Genomic DNA, 18,899 nt, shown 5'->3' with positions numbered 1-18,899 from the left:
TCTCTCTTTAGTGATACTTTCTCATCTCAATATATGTAGTTGTGCACCTTGATTTGGTTTAAACTATGGAAATTTAGACCTCTCATTTTTGTATAAAAGCCTGGCTTATGTCTCTTTCATGCCTACTATGACCCTCCTTAGTTCTGCAAGCAGACCTTTCCCATTAAAATAATAAGCAAAAGGAATAAGTTCACTGAACAGTTACTTTTGGACTAAATTTGTCAAGCTAAAATTATTTCTAAAATTCTCTTTCCTCCCCCATCCTAGACCATTTATTGAAATAGAATATATTCTTTGTTTTTGAGGTATCTGCACAAGAGGAAATAAAAATTATTGTCAAGATTTTTTGTCATCTGTTAACCCAATTTTATTTTAAAATGAACTTTGTGTTTCTGCAGAAAAATATGAACATTTGGAAATTCATCTAATCACTATACAATTACTTAATTAAGCAGACAGAAAATCAAAGAGCCAATTAAAACAAAAAAATAATCAAGGATCTGTAAAGAGCCTCAGCCCACCCAGGTAATTAGACAGAAAGATGGCAGATGATAGCATTTGGGGCAGTATATTCAAATTCAAGTGCACTGGACTGAGGCTGACTGTCTTAAACAACCACACAACTGTAAGTGATGGAGATATTTAGGTCCAAAACTCAACTTAAATCCTACTGTGAGCATGAAAACAAGCTAGATATTCAGGTGTAAAATGAAGAATATGAAATAAAACTGAGATAAACTGACGTTAGTCAATGCTATAATACTCAGTCACATTGTATAATGTCTTTGTGTGACTTGACTTTCAACGGATAGCATATAAAGAGTTATTCCAGATAGACAACAATTATTTAATAAAAGCAGAAAAAAATCATTTATTCTCAGGAGAGGACTAAATATATTTGGACTGCTTATTTTAGAAAGATGATGCATAACAAGATGGAAGAAAGATAAAATAAAATTAAATTGCACAAAAAGATTGAAAGCTGACTTTTACTTTTGCATAAAATAGGAGTAGATACTTAAAAGAAACAAAAAGGAGAAATGGTCATCACCCCCACCTAAATTCAGAAGTGGAATACATCACTACAATATTTGACTTCGGGGAAGACCTTATGAGAGGGGGAAAAAAAAGAAAAAAATATTGGTATATACAATAAGAACAAATATGTTTCACTAGCTAAAATAAAAATTCAGAAGGAAATTAAAGTGTCTTGTTTCAACTGTTAACTACTTGAAGAGATTTTCTATTTTGGAGTATCTTGCAGTTTCTTTTTAAGTAGCCAGTACTGTCAATAATGAAATGCATTTATCTTTGGTCTGATCAAGTATGACAAGTTTTTGGGTACTGTAGCTGCTCAGTGAACAAGCATGGTTCCAAACCGCATTAGTTTGCACTATCTCAATGATCCAGACTATGTGTTTACCTAAGGACTCTTTCAGTACGCAACTTATGAACTCGTATTATCGGTTTGCTTTTGAGAGGGTATTTTGAGAGTTTGTTTGAAGACTGCCTAATTTTGTGTTCCTCCTCATGACTGCACTGATAAAACTCCCACAGTAGAGATACTAGAGAACAAAGACCTATAATTAGCTATTTTTATCTACCAAACAATGGATGTTCAAAGAGAATACTCTTGCTGGGAAACCATTGTACTCAATTGTGTTTGATGGAGAATATTTGAGGTTGGTAGGGGAAGCATCATAAAGTTTGATACAGAGAGATCAGCATGATTTCATAGCAGAAGAGTCTAGGTTACCTTAGGAGTCACTTTGGACAAGGTTAAAGCAAGATGACCTAGATAGAGAGGTAAACAAACCATATATTGGAATGCACACTACTCAGAAAAATCCTTAAATGGTGTGGGGATTACTGCTACTCTTCTAGACTTTACAAGTAAGCATACATAAGGATACACGGCCATCTAGTGAGTGCTGAAGGACACTGGTGGAAAGCAGCAGGTGGCCAGAAGTCTAATTCTTTTCTTCTGGGAGGGAACTACCCTCAGATCTTGGAAAGTTTAATAAAAGTCAGTAAGTGTTAGCACCTTTGTGTGCTTTTTTAAGTATGGAACAACATATAATGATGTTTGATGATCAGAGGGCTGGAGCACCTATGAGGACAGGCTGAGAGAGTTGGGGTTGTTCTGCCTGGAGAAGAGAAGGCTCCGAGGAGACCTTATAACAGCCTTCCAGTACGTAAAGGGGGCCTACAGGAAGGATGGGGAGGGACTCTTCATCAGGGAGTGTAATGAGGCCGGGGTAATGGCCTCAAACTGAAAGAGGGTAGATTTAGATTGGATATCAGGAAGAAGTTCTTTGCTGTGAAGTTGGTGAGGCACTGGAACAGGTTGCCCAGGGAAGTTGTGGATGTCCCATCCCTGGAAGTGTTCAGGACCAGGCTGGATGGGGCTTTGAGCAGCCTGGTCTAGTGGGAGGTGTCCCTGCCCATGGCAGGGGGGTTGGAACTGAAGGATCTTTAAGGTCCCTTCCAACACGAACCATTCTGTGATTCTGTGATAATAATTTATGGCATTTTTAGATGCAGAAGTACAATATGGAAGGAAGAGTATTTTGAGGAGGAAAAACGCAATTGATTTTTGTCCTCAAGACTGTTCTTGGTATCAAAGTAACATTTCTGATGAGAGCATGCTTTTTCATGCAGAGATTGGGATGCTAGCACACTTAAATTCTGAGGAGTAAAAATACTGTTTTCCCTATACGCATGTAAGTCAAACACATGGTTTGTGAGCAGCTGCAACAGTAATGCAAAGGTTTCAGTCATGCTGGGGCCCTTTAAAGCAAGTGAAATTACAGATGGTTTTCAACCACATTTGATAACTAGAAGAAAAAAGCGAAGTTAAATAGGTGCTGAAGCTAGCAGTATTCAAAAAATTCATAGCAGATCTGAAGGTTCAGAAATACAGTTTCTGACAGGTGCTACCCTGCCTTCCCCAAATCCAAAGTAAAACAACTCATTTACAGAATGAGATGACAGGTAGCCTATACACATAGCAGATTATTGCGGCTCAATTAGTGGGCTATTTATTAAGCCATGCTTAATCATCGAGATTCCTGAGAGCTTTCCTCCTCATCACTGTATTTGAATCGGTTGTAATCTCTATTGTGAAGATGTATCTATGTATTTAACAACATGCAGTCTAGTTTAGTCTGGATGAATTTAATGAATAATACTTCAAAACTGGTTGGGAAACTAATCTTGGCAGTTATCATTTTTAAGCTAGAAAGCTTTATCAAATCAAAGTTCTTACAGAAATGTCCTGGCTTTCATTCCCTCGATATTTTTACTGACAATATACAATAGTGACAAGAATTTCGGCATCACCCAATGGCTTGGTTAATAGAATAGAAAAATTCCTCTTCTGAATTTGCAGACAACATCATGCTAAGAGAGGCTTAAGACTTGCTACAGAATGATTTCAAGATTTCAAAAAGAGAGTCACAAGAATTTTGAAGAAGCTGTCTAAAAGAACATAATCGGCTTAAGACAACTCCACGTGCATATATTTCTGCCCAGACACAGTGCAGGAAAAAACTGATAAAGTAATTCCACATATTTTCAACAGCTGTGGTATTGACTAGGTAAAACAGAGGGTTTGAACTAACAGAAAAGTAATTTACAGAACATCAATACAAAATGCTCTAGAAGTAGACTTACAAGCTGCAGCTTAAGGTGTGTTTACCTTTGTTTACTTACTTCTAATTCTGAGCTATATAAAGTTTACCTTCTTTCAATTGCTCAGCACTAGGCACCACAAAATTGAATTCACTCTCTTTTTTCCTTTTTAAATTCATCTCTATTCAGACAGTGGGAGAAGCATTTTAAGTTGTCCCAAGCTGGTACAAAAACCTGTCTCACCACAGACTATAACTCCTCTAAAAAGCAGTTGCTTAACTGGGATGTTCCTGTGATGGCATATTCAGTTAAACTAAGCAGCCACCCCTTCATAAAAAGTTCATCTGGGGCACAGCTAATTTCATTCAGCAAAAGCTATTGTGACCTTTAATTGCATATTAACACCTCTGGTTTGAGCTGATGACCATTTCCTGGGTATGCTTCTGAGACACAGTGCTAGCGATGAGTAATTCCTGACCTTTAGCCATTGAATCAACACCTCTAATTGTAAATGAAAGAGCAGTTGAACCAAAACTGTTCCTAATGAAGTAGCTTATATGACTAATATTTGGCTGGTCTGCTACAGAATATCAATTCCCTTAGAGACTGGGAAGGAGAATTTTCTTCCTGAGGCTTTCCTAATTTATATCCCACAGAAGTTGCTCTCACTATATGTGCTTCCCACAACTTAAGTTGGAAAGGTTATGTCTATGCTATATCATCCCTGCTGAAAGAGCAGCAATATGTCAGTGCTACTTGAATTTGTTGCTACTTACCATGTTTCTTTGTGCATCTTGTGATGCAAAGTCACAGCCTGTAACCAAACCACAGTAGGCCATGGTCTTGTCAAATCTCATAGAGTAAGCAAGTTTAGGGTGGCAAATTCATATATGGCAGAGCTATTGCATGAACATAATTTTCATAGAATGGTTTGGGTTGGAAGAGACCTTAAAGATCACCTAGTTCCAGTGCCCCTGCCATGGGCAGGGACACCTCCCACTAGACCAGGCTGCTCAAAGCCCCATCCAGCCTGGCCTTGAACACTCCAGGGATGGGCCATCCACAACTTCCCTGGGTTACACGCTCCAACAGGTCTATGTCCTTCCTGTGCTGAGGACTCCAGAGCTGAATGCAGTATTCCAGGTGGGGTCCCACCAGAGCAGAGGGGGAGAATCACCTCCCTCGACCTGCTGGCCACACTTCTTTTGATGCAGCCCAGGATACAGTTGGCTTTCTGGGATGCAAGTGCATATTGCCTGCTCATGTTGAGCTTCTTGTCCACCAGCACCCCCAAGTCTTTCTCCTCAGGGCTGCCCTCAAGCCATTCTCTGCCCAACCTGTATTTGTGCCTGGAATTGCCATGACCCAGGTGCAGGACCTTGCACTCGGCCTGTTTGAACTTCATGAGGTTCACACAGGCCCACCTCTCAGACCTCAATTTTCTACTTTCTTGCAAGACTTCTGGACTATCCTCTCATGCAGATCTATACGCTTTAACTTGAAGCTACTCAGGAAATATGTAAATTATGATCCCTCTGATATAAGCCTACTGCTGACTTATTCAAAGCATAAATTGCACACAAATGGCATATCTATGAGCGTTGTCTATGAGACTTGTGTCTTTCTGGTATCATGATACTACAATTCTGTAGAACTGTCTAGGACTGCATGCTTAGTGGAACTGGAAATATCAAAATCTTTAGTTTCAAGACCAGATAGAAAAAGGTGTTGCAACATTTTTTCATTTCCCATTTAAACAGAAATGTCTACCATCTTCCCTGGAAATACAAAATACTCTTTTGGTTGTCTTCTCTCTTTCTATCTGCCGTGAGTCTCTAGGGGATGTCCAGTACAGTCTGTATCCTCTTAGTCTTCTGTTCCAGAAACTTTTTCTGGTCTTGTTCAGCTACTTTAAGTTTTTTCCCCCTCCTTCTGATTAAAACCTCCAGGCAAATCCATTTTCCCAAGCAGGAATCATAAAAGCTGATACGTTCAGTATTTATTTATTTTTAAATCACCATTTTAAGTAGCCATTTTTACTAAATGTACTCTTAGCCCAGATCTGCTAATGAGGTGAAGCACTTGGTCCAGCTGAATTCCTACTAAATCTTCTTATGGTGGAATTCCCAAGTGAGAAAAAGGAAAAAAGAGCAATGCCGGCTCAATATTTCCCTTATGGAAACTGAATTACTTAGAGGCTGAAAACAGGTATGAGTTCTTGGTTATTTATGGTCGTATATTGGAATATAAAGCTGAAGTTTACAGAAATCAGCATGATTCTGACATTCTTCAAAAATATACACCAGATTTTTTTCAGAAATAATACCTCTGTATGTTCTATTGAACGAATATTACATTCAAAGCACTGTAATTTTTTTATCAGTAGAAGACATCTCTTAGAAGTGTAGAAAGCAAAAACATAGAGGAGATGAATGGAAAACAAAAGCTCACAAGGCTTAATGTAAGTCATAATATTTTACACATCACTCAAAAATCACAGCAAGAAACAGTGTATAAAAACCTAAACATACTGAAGGTTTTCTCAGCTAAGAATTGAAATACCTAGGTCTAAATAAATACCCAAATATCTTTTAAAAAGGCCACTTCTTTGTAGAATATGAATACCCTCAAAGAAATTCACATGAAAACAATAAAATTACCTACAAAAACAAAGCTTTAAAGTCAGAAAGTATGAACTTGTGGCTTCTATTTTGAGAACACAAAAAGCTGCAGCTGTTAATGACTGATTTTTGTTTGCTTCAATTATGAGAGAGAGATATATATATGTGTGTGTGTGTGTGTGTTATAAATTCTAATTAGAACAATCCGTTTGGTGGTATCTCAGTCTAGATAAAGACCCTTGGAGTCAAATTAGTTATTATGCCTGTAGGCTCTAAACACATACGTTGGTTTGTGGACCCGTTAATGACTTACCCACAGTTCCACGGAGAATAAGACACAAAGCCTTTGCTTCTTACAGCCTGGACTGGGTCCTGCCACAAGATCACCTTGCTTTTTCATCAGCAAATGAAGCACATAAATATTGAAACTCATACTACAGAAATTACTGCTTTTACTTCAAAATATGTTGCTCATCTACACAAATAAAAACAAACAAAAAAAAGAGGTAACTGCATTATTCCAGCCAGTTATAGCAATTCTGAAAACCATCACATAGCAAACGTCATTTCCAGCCCTTTTATTCACAAGTTCTAGGATCTGAGAGCTTATTAAAATGACACAGGAAACAAAACAGGCCTGGTTTATGCTCCCTTCCTATCCTCTTTTCCTCAACATCAGCACAATTTACAGATGTTTTCTGTCAGCTTTTTCCCAGCATGCCTGCTCTCCACTGTCATCATGCACTTTGTTTTCATCAGTCTCTCTGCCCTTCTCTGACTGTAGTAACTAGATTTCTCCAGCTCCAACATCCTGCGAAAGACGTGTCCAAAATACTTATTATGTTTGCTCGCCTGTGCTTCTGAAGCACTGACAGCGTACTGGTTTGAAGCCCAGATCAACCACTGAAAATTTACCAGGCACTTTCTCATCTAAAATCATCAATACCCTGTTTCTGGTCATAAGAAGTTGAAGACCACTCTTGTTTTATTTGAAAAGGATGCGAAGCCTTTCCTTATCCTGCGCTTACTCGAACTCCAAAGCTTTAAGAGAAATTAGGGCAGAGTTCCTGATATCTTTCTGCCGCCAATGAGCTTAGTCGAAGAGCTGCTTCCCTGTGCACACTCAGCCAGGCTGCGCATTGTTAATCTGGTTGAAGCGTTCAAAGCTGGTGAGCAGCTATAGAGACGAAGCTGGGGGTATTGAAGCCTTCCTTTGTGCTCTATCAGTGTAATGCCGCTTGCATGCTGAATGCTTTTATTTCCCTCCCCAACCCCCCACAGCCCACCAACGCTGTCAATAGCAGTGAAATATCCTTATTTTCAGAAAGATAATTCCCCAAAAGCGCCGATAAAATAGAGAGGGGTATTACAGAACTAAAACGTCCCTCAGCTGGACTTTGCACCAGACAAGAGGAGTATGACACTAACTGCAAAGCAAAATCAGTTTATATCATAGAAGTGTCAGACAATTTGTCAATAGAGAAAGAACAGCTACAGCTGCCTGCAGGCAGAAGAATGTAGCTGAGGATCTTTTATTAAAGCTGTTCCCCATATTCTCGACATTCCTTTTGCCTACAGCTCACTCCACAGCTTGCTGTTAGCAGTGTACTGTTGCCTAACCTCTATAATGCACGAATTTTAGCATCATAACATGCTAATAGAGACACTTTTTAGCCTGGGTTTGTAAGAATTTGTCCTGAGGTTTGTACTGTAATGCACGATATATAGAGATTTTTCCTTTCTTCACAACTGAATTTATGGTTTGATTTCCACTAATTTTTCAAAGAATTACAAACCCCAATAGTGTTATATTCTTAAAAGGTTTGTGAAATACATGGTTGGTTAGAGGAAAAACTCAGTGATGCCTCCCACTGAGCTTAGTTGTCATTGGAAAACAGAAAAAAAGGGTATGAAAACTCCAACCACGGGGTGGGGAGAGGAACAGAGACGGACACCCTTTAATGATAGTTTTCATTATATTAAGTACGAGAGAATTCAACCAGGAGACATATTTTCATGAAGCTATACTTAATTCATTTTTCTGCCAACAGAACTCCTGTTGATGTCTCTGTGCTGCGTCACCCAGCGCTGAAAAATGCTTCTGTCACAGTGAAGGGCGCTTTAGTGTGTCTCAGGCTTTTTGACAAATATTGTTCTCACAATGAAAATGTTTCATTCGCTCCTATTCAGCTCTTTGAAATCAAATTTCAGAGTAAGAATCACTCCAGAGGAAAGAGAAAGCCGAATGCAACAACATTTGTGAATGGAAATAGGAAGATAAAAAGAAGAGTTAAGCAAAGAAAACCAGTAGCCAGTAAACTGCAATTCAGAATTATTTTTTTCTTCAGTTTAGAAAACTTACGGGGAAGAAAAATGTTTGGTACTCTTTTGAGGCTACTAAAAAGAAAATATAAGTAGGCAAATCTTTTTGTTTTACTAATGAGATGGAGTGCTCCGTTTAGTCATAAAAGCCTCAATATTGCTATTTCTTGCAAACATATTCTTCTTTCTTGTGTACTTGTTGGATCTGACCTTATAGTCTAAACCAAAATATATAAGACAAATGATATTCCCGGGAAAGTTCAGAAATTCAGTTAAGCCCCAATATTTAATAAATCAAGTAGCATTCTACTTTTGTAACAGTTTTCATTTGAAGATTTGAATGTACTTCAAATGACTTTAGTAGTCAAAAAAAATGTGTCTGGACTGGTAAACAAAATGTTACCTCTGTCTAATGTATCCCAACACTTTCAATATACCTCTACTACAGTTCAGACAAATTTTAATTTCCTAGAAGTGTTGTTTCAAAAGGAATGTAAAAGTGGACTAGAAAACATCTCAGTGTTGTTTCATTTAGGCAAATTACTAATTCTCTAACACCAATTTTTGTTTGGTGCTTTTTTCCAAAACATCTCTTTTAACTGACTTAGTCTTCATGCATATCAATATGCTCCACTTTCAAGTAGAGTATGGATCAAATTTTAATTTCATTAGATTTGCCATATAAGTGACTCAAATGCATTCTCCAACTTTCACCCTGAAATTCGGTTTCTTTGTATGTCTTGTTTTCCTCATGTTTTCATGATCGGCCTCTTATTTATCTGACTAGGTGTGACTCATGGTGTTATATTTTTCTTAGTACTTCAGAGTTTATGAAGCATTTGCCTGTGCAGATGTCTGAACATATTGCCGTACAAACCCAATATGAGTTTCAGACTTTTAACAATATGGTACTGGCTTCTTCAGAGAATTATTTTTAAATGAATAGTTTTCTGTTTAGGGTATTATGTAAGCGATATAAATTACTTATACTCAGTGCTGAAATTCTAAAGAAATCTGTGGCTATATTATGAGTCTAGCAGCATGCAAGTAGTGTTACTTACACTGAATATATCTGTATATTCATACTGGTTAGGTAATGGAAGAGAAGGAAAAACAATGTAAAGAAGGAAGCAAAAGGGGAAGAAAATTAAATGATGTGTAGCAACGAAGGAGAAGGAAAGAAGTGGAAAAGGGGGTGGAAAAAAGAAAAAGCATAGCAAGGGAAATAGCATTTTGTATAACATTTTATACATGTCTATACATACATACATACATACTAACCTTTATTAGCAAATCCCTAAAGTATCTAGCATTTGAAATAAGACATTAAGAATTCACAAGTTTGTCAGAGTACGTTTTGGTCCAAGAGTTTTGAATGGGTGCAGAGGCTGACCCTCTCAATACAGCTTTCACTTGAAGTGCATATTTGTTGGCTGAGATATAACTGACTAGTGATGTTAGGCTAATGCTTGGCGTGTTAAGCTCAGCTTCATCTTTTTCATGTGCATGTGGACTCTATTGCTTTTATTTTACCAAAAATGGACAAGTCTCTATAGTATCTGTTGTTTGTGAACTATGTTTATCCCAGTTTATCCAGTATCAATGGAGGGACAACCATAGGCAGAGTACCTGCAAGCCTGCATCTCCAGAAAGATATTAATCTGCATACTAAAGATACTAATAGTTCTACCTGGTATGTCCAGGTAGAATTTGAAGAAATAGGTAGAATGGATTGTCTTGTCTCATTTGGCAGTCAAAAAAAACCCCAAAGCATGACAGACTGGAGCTAGAGATAGCAGTGAGAGACTGAAGTGGTGCTGGGATAGTCAAAGCTACCTGGCATGCTGTACGCAACTTCAAGCACGGTCTTACCACAAAAAGCAGGTACAAAAGCTGACAGGGATTTTGACCATATACTTTAGAAAATGCCTACAGCAGAGTGTGCTCTGATGTTCCTTCTAGGCACCCTCTTATGGAGAAAGGGGAAAATAGGGGAAAAGCCTAGAATACAGCAAGATAAAGCTTTTATGAAGATACAGGAAATCTATGAGAGAAAACAATAATGATAAACAAAAAGTCACTGGATATACGTTATGGATAAATAAAGGATAAACTCCAAATAAAAAGAGAAGTGAGGGAGAAACAAAAGTACTAGGATCACAGAAAGAAGAGAATAATTGATTTTTAAGAATAAAACATATTTCCTGATCATAGGATTACATGATGTCACGTCCAACCTAGGACAGGTCTGCAGTTCCTCCAAATTCCATACACAGCTTTCTCTATCTGCCTTTAGAGAATCTAATTCCTGCCCTCCTTCCTTGCATCAAGGGGATTTCCTGTACAGAAAACACTGTATGTGGTGCCGGCGTTCTCATTTGTTATAGGAATATAAGCTAGCAGAAACAAACCCTACAGGGATACAGAGCCATGCAAAATCTTACACCCTAACCAAGGTGGATAGGTTGCTTTATTTTCAAAACTCTTCAGACTTACATGCACATTAATGTGCTGTCTTTCTGCTTTCCAGACATGCATTCTGACACTATAGTGTTTTGTGTTTCCTTATCATTTATATAGCAGACTCCACTATTTCACTTCTTCAGCCTGCCTGGTATTATGAGAAAAACTTGTGAGCTGCAGTACCATTAATCATGTTTAATCATGATTTAAAGGCCTTATGGAATGAAAAGTCTATTCTACCCCTGGTAAATTATTTTAAATACATAATTATACTGTTTAAAGTTTAAAAAAACAGATTAACCTTACTACTACTAAGAGTTCATCTTGGTTCAGTTGTCTTTTTTTAGTGCCTTTGCCTACTAGGGTTAAAAGGCTTTCTAACAGGAATCTTCTATAGAGATCACGTCTTGGATCACTCCATCTATTCTCTTCAATAAATAGCTAATGCCCTATGAAAAGCAAAATTTCTTTTTGTGAAAACTGTCTGTGATAGACTCAAGATTTTGTTAAAAGAAATATATTAAAGGAGATGTGATATGCTTTGGTAACAGCATAAGTTTTAGAGGGAATTGTGTTTGTCTTCTATAGCAGTCTTAAACCTTGCAGACCTTTCAACACAATGGGCACCTATCCAAGAAATTTCCCATTAGTAAGAACATGTTGAGCATTATTTGTTTGAGAAGATACTCGTTGGCAGCATTAAAAGCAGACCATTGTTCACACCAGATAGTGATATGCTTCTTAACAAAAGAAATCTTTTTCTTCTTTTTGTCTTTTAATATTTCTGAAGGACTGAGTGTAGTACCTATGAAAACAAAAGTGTAAAGAGCATCTGCTACATAAAAAACTCAGCACCGTAGTCCCATAGAAAAACATTCTTGCTAATCTGGATTTTATTGTGGCTTTTTTTTTTTTTTGAGGGACTACACATTGTAGCAATCAAACAATGTTTACTTTTCTTCTAAAGCACATACGTCTGTAAGTAAGACCACTTAATAGATGAGCATAAACACCCTTGTAAGACATGAGTATTCAATGTATATTGGCTCCTTGATACTACCAGGTTATTTGTGCATGAAGTAAGGGTGAATTGGAAGCTAAGAAAGTTAAGCACATAATTTTTAATGATTTACATTGCCTGTCAAACAAAGAGAACTGCCACGGGCATCTCAGCTTGCAAAAGGTAAATAAATGTAAACCCTCCCTACCATTTATATCAATGTACCAGCATCCAGGAATATATTACCAGTAAGCTTCACTGGAACGGTGTAGGGACTGACTGCAAAAGGGAAAATGAACTAATATGCATAGGAATAGGTACTGAATTAATTAATTAATTATTTCAATATGGAACTATAAAAGGAAGTGTGAAACCTAATTCTCCAGCATCATTCACATACAGCTTGGACAAAATAAACACGAATGTGAGAAGCCACTTTCCTGATTTCATCTTGGTTTTAAATTTTGCAGCTGAATTTGGCATGCAATATTTGTATATAGAAGCAATTAGAAGGGCAGAAATAAAATTAAGTATAGTTAGAAACAATAGAAGAAGGGTTATTTAACATGGAAATACATTAAAAAACCCTCTTATGAATTTCATAACTGAAAAAATATTTTTCTTTAACCGTCCAGCCCATTCACAAAAAAAAAAGTAATCCTGGTGACATGTTAGGAAGAGAAAAATCATGAAGGAAGTTTAGACATGGAGTTCCCTTGTATATCATCGCTAGCCGAGGCCAATGGATAACGATCCCCATTCACTTCAATTTTCATTTATATGACTCAAATATGACTCATACCTCTGAGACATAGAATACATTTGGTGGTAAATATTTGATAATGGCAACATACATCCTTTTTCCTTACCCTGACATTTGTAAGAGAACAAATTCTAACCTGCATCATTAAAACTATATCAAACAGTGTTTCAATACATATTTTGTATACACAGAGCTAGAGATTAAAGACTTGCACAAAAAATAGTCTTGAGTTCTAGGCTGTACTTGCAGATTTTAAACACACGTTTCTCACATCCTGGACTTTGTTAATGTCCAGTCTTTGAAATATTCTGAATGAAAGCAACCCCCCCTGCCTGCCTTTTTTTTTCTTTCCCCAGTTGAAGCTGAGCCTCTGTACTCTAAGAATACTCAAAGCAAGTTTGTTTCTAATGCAGTTTTGATTTACAGTCTTGCTGCAGTGCAAAGTGTTTTTGCATTTTGCTTATTTTTCTTTAGAGTCAGGATGGAGGAGGGAGAAAAAAAAATCAAGGAACCCCACACAAATATCACAAACCACAAGAACCCTTGGCCTGAAACAGTAGTTCAGTGAAGAGAACTGGATTAGAGAAGAGACTGCTTGCTTTCCTACTAAGCCAGCTAAATTTGTATGCCTTGCTGGACAGTCTCCTAGCTTCAATGGGAGCAAAGGGAAAACTGCATCCAATCTTATCTTGTGGTTAGGGCAGCTCTTGCGCAATAGGTTCTCTAGGTTGAGGGCCCATGAGGTTAGGGACATCTAGAACAGGAGCCTTTGCTTCATGAATGCCAAAATCCAAGGTTATTGCATAAAAAGCATCAAGTATTTCCTCCTCTGTTCTCAGAATATAGCTCCATATTTGGACTCAAGCAAGGGAGAGGCTTGGAAAGGGAAGTCCTGAGAGATACTTGCTGAGGCACCGCTTTATCACTGCTATTATATACTACATGGGTTTAGCTTGCTTCCCTTCTGGACACACCAAATAATTTTCCAGAGGTTGTTTTGGCATTTTTGTTATTTTTTTTTTTTTTTAATTAACAGAAAGAGATGGCGACCTATTTTTGTTACCTGAAAGCCTCTCTCCATTGCCTCTTGATGAATCTATTTTCCTAATTTAGGTTCATGATCTACTGGGCAAATCAATCAGCTTAATCTGTGATCAGCTGTAAGAATGACTGCAGTTAAATTTACAGTTTCCTTTGTCCAAGTGATCAGGGAAGACAAAAAGATGAATTAGACATACCTAGCTTTGACCAAAAGGCAATATGCATCCATCAGTTTCTAAATTATATTTATTTGTTCAGTTTTTCTTTCTTTCGAAGTTTGTTCCCTGAACTTTCTTACTTAAGTCAGATCAGTAACCATATAGTTGTGTGGATGGCACTTTTGATTTCTACAGTTAATGGACTGGTTATGTACCTATTTTTAGTTCCCATGTTATTCCATATTTTACTTTCTTCCACATTCTGAAGAGACGTTCATCTAGCACCATTGCTTGAAGAAATCAGGCCCTGTGAATTTCAGCTTCCACGTCCCCACCCTCACACACAATCACCTTCCCACCTGCAACTGTGTGTTCAATGTTACCATCCTTAACTGAATCCTGAAGAAAGGCAGTTGATTAGACTGAGGTGTTTTAGTATGCATGCTTGCTCACTTTGGTTAAAAAGTATAACATAGGTGTTTGTCAGTCATGCCTATTTTATGATCTTAATTGCCTCAGTAGTCGGTTGAGATTAAAAATTTAATAGCTGAAACAATTATTGAAGATACAGTAACAAAGAACCTAGAGAATTTGCCAAAGAATAGTTTGCTCTCATTTCACGCATTTTAATTTGAGGCTTCAGTGCCAAAACATATTAGAGGCACTGAGCCACATGCTTTAGTTTCTCCTTATCATTAGGTTTGCTCTGAATATTCATAGTTCTCAACAAGCTGAGATTTATCCACACTGTGCCATCCTGCATCATTGATCTCTCTCTGCAGTAAATGAAAGCCGAGCATTTAGCACTTCTCAGAATGTGATTCTCTGGGATTTAAATTTAATATTAAATCAAAAATTAACGTGAAAGACTACAGCTTTACCAGGCAAAAATTATTTTTTTCTTTTAAAAATTAAATTTCTGTGAAGGTTATGGAATATATCCTGAATAAGTTTCTTCTAAACAGTGAAACAGCTTTATCTGGGACAGGTATTTTTTGTATAGGCTTAGCTCCAAACCAGAAAACCATAAAACTGCAGTGCAGAGGGCAGGCTTAAAGATCCAAACAAAAATTAACAGTATTTACATTCTGCTAGTGCCCTGAAAATAGCCCCACATGGGACTATAATACAATTAGCTGCCTATGACTAAAAAGAATAACTACAAAAGCAACAATACGAAAATTAGATTCAATGGGAAAGAACATAGTGTAAATCTATCCTGACTGAAGTATTTTTTTTTTATATATATTTTAAAAAGTAGTCAGCATGCAGCTGTCTGAACCTTTTTACAATATTCAGTATTTTCAGAGGAAACTCTGTACAGCTTTCCTCAACCATTTAGCAAGCTTCGGAACGCTGAGAAGCTGCTGGCTCGCTTGACTGATATCTTTGTCCGCGCTGCATTCTCCAGAAGCACCTAGTACTGCAGTTCATAATTGTCCCGGCAGATGGAAGAAATGAAAGTCATGGAAAGTCACACAGGCAGTGTGAGAGATTAGTGAAGATTACAATTAAAATTGGTGAACATAAGACAGCATGAGTTTATACCAGGAATAAAGGTCTGTACCTATTCTCATTTGGATCACCTTCCTAAAGCCCTAGATAGGTAAAGACCTGCCACATACCTGTTGTGGTGGTACTTCTGCCAACATTAATGTATAAGGATCTGTATTAAAAAAGACGGTCCATATGTTACTCATGCCTGAGCTATGAGGGGAAAGAAAAAAAGCATAGAAGAAGGTTCTTTCTTCATGCAAATTGAGGTGAGAAGCAATAAATATACTAAGAACATGTTATTACGGCACTATAGCATTTAAGAGCTTATACTTTTGGTACACTGTTTGCTAAATTGGAAGCCTAAATCACCAGTATATGTTAGGGGTGGACATGCTGGGAAGCAGCTCTGAGGAGAAGGACCTGGGGGTCCTGGTAGACAGCAAATTATCCGTGAGCCAGCAGTGTGCCCTTGTCGCCAAGAAGGCCAATGGCATCCTGGGCTGCATAGGGAAGACTGTGGCCAGTAGGTCGAGGGAGGTCATTCTCCCCCTCTACTCTGCACTGGTGAGGCCACAACTGGAATACTGTGTCCAGTTTTGGGCTCCCCAGTTCAAGAGGGACAGGAAACTACTGGAGCGAGTCCAGCGTAGGGCAACCAAGATGATTATGGGACTGGAGCACCTCCCTTATGAGGAAAGGCTGAAAGAGCTGGGACTCTTTAGCCTGGAGAAGAGAAGGTTGAGGGGGGACATGATTAATGTTTACAAGTATCTAAAGGGTGGGTTTAAGGAGGACGGAGCCAGGCTCTTTTCAATGGTTCCCAGCGACAGGACAAGGGGCAATGGGCACAAGCTAGAACATAGGAAGTTCCGTTCAAATACACGGAAAAACTTCTTTACAGTGAGGGTGACAGAGCACTGGAACAGGCTGCCCAGGGAGGTTGTGGAGTCCCCTTCTCTGGAGATTTTCAAGACCCGTCTGGATGCAGCCCTGAGGGATGTGCTTTAGGCAATCCTGCTCTAGCAGGGGAGTTGGACTAGAAGATCTCTAGAGGTCCCTTCCAACTCTGAAGATTCCGTGATTCCGTGATCTTCACCTTGGGCACCTAGACCTTGGGCACACTAGAATAAGCGTTCTCCAACTGGGATTTAAAGATAGACAGTAAGAAATACTTCAGAAAATTGCACACAAAAACCTACACCCTCTTTGGGGCATATATGCTCTATTCACCTGCAAAAAGATATCCCTGGCTTCCAGGATCCACACTCTTCAAAAGGAGCATTTAGGTCCCTGAAAGAGAAATCAGCTGCTTTCTCCTCTTGAAACGCCAACCAGAGAAAACAGTGATCTCAACCAGGCTATGCAGTTTTCTTTAGGAAGGAGAAGACAAATTCAAGCCCTTCTCAGGCAAGGACATTGGTGCCCACCTGTTGTACGTGAGTTTTTTTAGTATATGAGGGGAGATATCATCTCTGTTCCTCCTGCTGAAGCTTTACTATTGTTCAGGGAGAAGAATAGAGAAATACATTCATCAGAAAGTACTCATCCAAGGTGTCTGAAAGAAAACACCAGAGACAATTAGGAATTTCACTCTTTAACCTGTTGACCAGAGAAAGCATTTCAGAGAGGTGCAACTCCTAAGAAAAATGTAGTATTTTTAGTATTTTAAAATGTTAATTTCAAAAGGGTTTTTAAAGTGTATTTTTTTCATCTGAAGAAAAAGCTGTTTAAAGGTGTGCTTCTTCAAATCTTTACTCAAAAGCATTTTCTGTGCTCTAACTAAATAGAGTAGCATAGAGGAAGAAATCAGAGGAAAACAGAACCTGAAGTTTGGGAACAGGGGAGGAAAGATTATTTAGTCAGGAGAAGCATCCATGTTGATAAATAGGTAGACAGATCCTGAAATTAACACATAGTTCTGATGAAGAACAGAATGTACAGCCAGAAACAACTAAAAATATTTCAGAAAGCAGTTAATTACTTGTTAATGCATTAACCAATTAACATTAGGAAACAGGTAAGCCAAACTGCTGATAAACTGGAAAAATAAATCAAAAATGTGCCAGGGTTTTTAATACATGGACTCCTGCTCTTCATTTCTAAAAACCAAATACTGAGTAACTTGAATTTGAATCAAGTTTTTATGACAGAGAAAGTTCTCTTGTCTCTGGAAATAGCCCCACCTGTGTATAAGAAGAACAATAAATGGTAAATGCATGGGACCAAATCCCCTGCAGCATAAAGTCATTACAGTGAGCCTCTCCTTGAGGGAATGGAATTAGATAAATATTTGGACAGTAATACTGCTGAAAAATTTATAATTGAGTGACAGTGAAGGTGGACTGACTACAGCAGGCAGCAACAATTTGTTTTAGTTGGTGATTTAGAGCCTATTGAGAAAATCTGGAAATTGAATTAAAAGATGAAAGCCTTTGGAAGACCAGTCTTGTAACCACTTTAAAAGAAAAATGAGCTTTATTGCCAATAAAGCAAGTCAGTTTAAAAGAAACTCCCCCCTTCCCCCGCCTTCTACCATGACTAAAGACTAAAAATATAAGCCTTGTCTCCTCCCTTGTGAGGAAAGAAACGCTTATCAGTTGTTCTAGCAACTTTAACTTAATACATTAAAAGTATTCTATTTTGGTTGCATTACAAGCAAGATGGTAAGTTGGCCTAAAAAGCTATCAAAGACCACAAAGAGAATCTGGCTGCTCTTTGGTTTGAGCTTCACATGTTAATCTCCCATCAAATGACAGAATCTCATTTTAATGACAGATTTTTTAGTAAAGATTTGCCCTAAGACTTTGGCAGGCCAATAAATAGTGGAAAGAAAAGGATCTTAGAGTCTGGTTTCATTTTTATGGGAGCCAAGACTTTCTTACAGATATACCACAGAAAAATGTCCTTGCCATTTTATTCTTTATTGCTTTAGTGTACGAGATAGCGTTATTTTAAAATTATAAAGAACTTTAAAGAATGCATGACCATGTGCACATACACATAAACGCTTCCTTTGAATGTTACACTTCACAAAAAGTTGTGGCCTAACATAAAATTTAATATATGTAATAGTGCCCATCATTGTTGGCTAAGACAAATACTACCACAGCAGTCAAAAAACAGAGTTCTTAGAACAGTCAGTGAAAGCTGCTTATCAAATTATGTATCCCACAGGGCCCAAATAATAAGATTCTCCATGCTGTATAAGTGGAACTATTAGTAAATCTAAAGATGAAGCAATAAATTAGTACATTTAAGTAATATTTTTTCCCCCAGTAAATACCATTCTTTCTTCACAAAAATGGATGCCAGCTACTTTTCATTTTTTTTTTATCCATAATGATGCCAATGGTGAAAACAAGACTTATATTTAGCTTGTATTAATGTAAAAAAAATATAAT

This window comes from Rissa tridactyla, chromosome 2, assembly GCF_028500815.1.
Source record: "Rissa tridactyla isolate bRisTri1 chromosome 2, bRisTri1.patW.cur.20221130, whole genome shotgun sequence".
In the NCBI taxonomy this organism is placed as follows: Eukaryota; Metazoa; Chordata; class Aves; order Charadriiformes; family Laridae; genus Rissa; species Rissa tridactyla.
The sequence above is the reverse complement of the archived record's forward strand: the minus strand, read 5'-3'. Positions refer to the sequence as shown.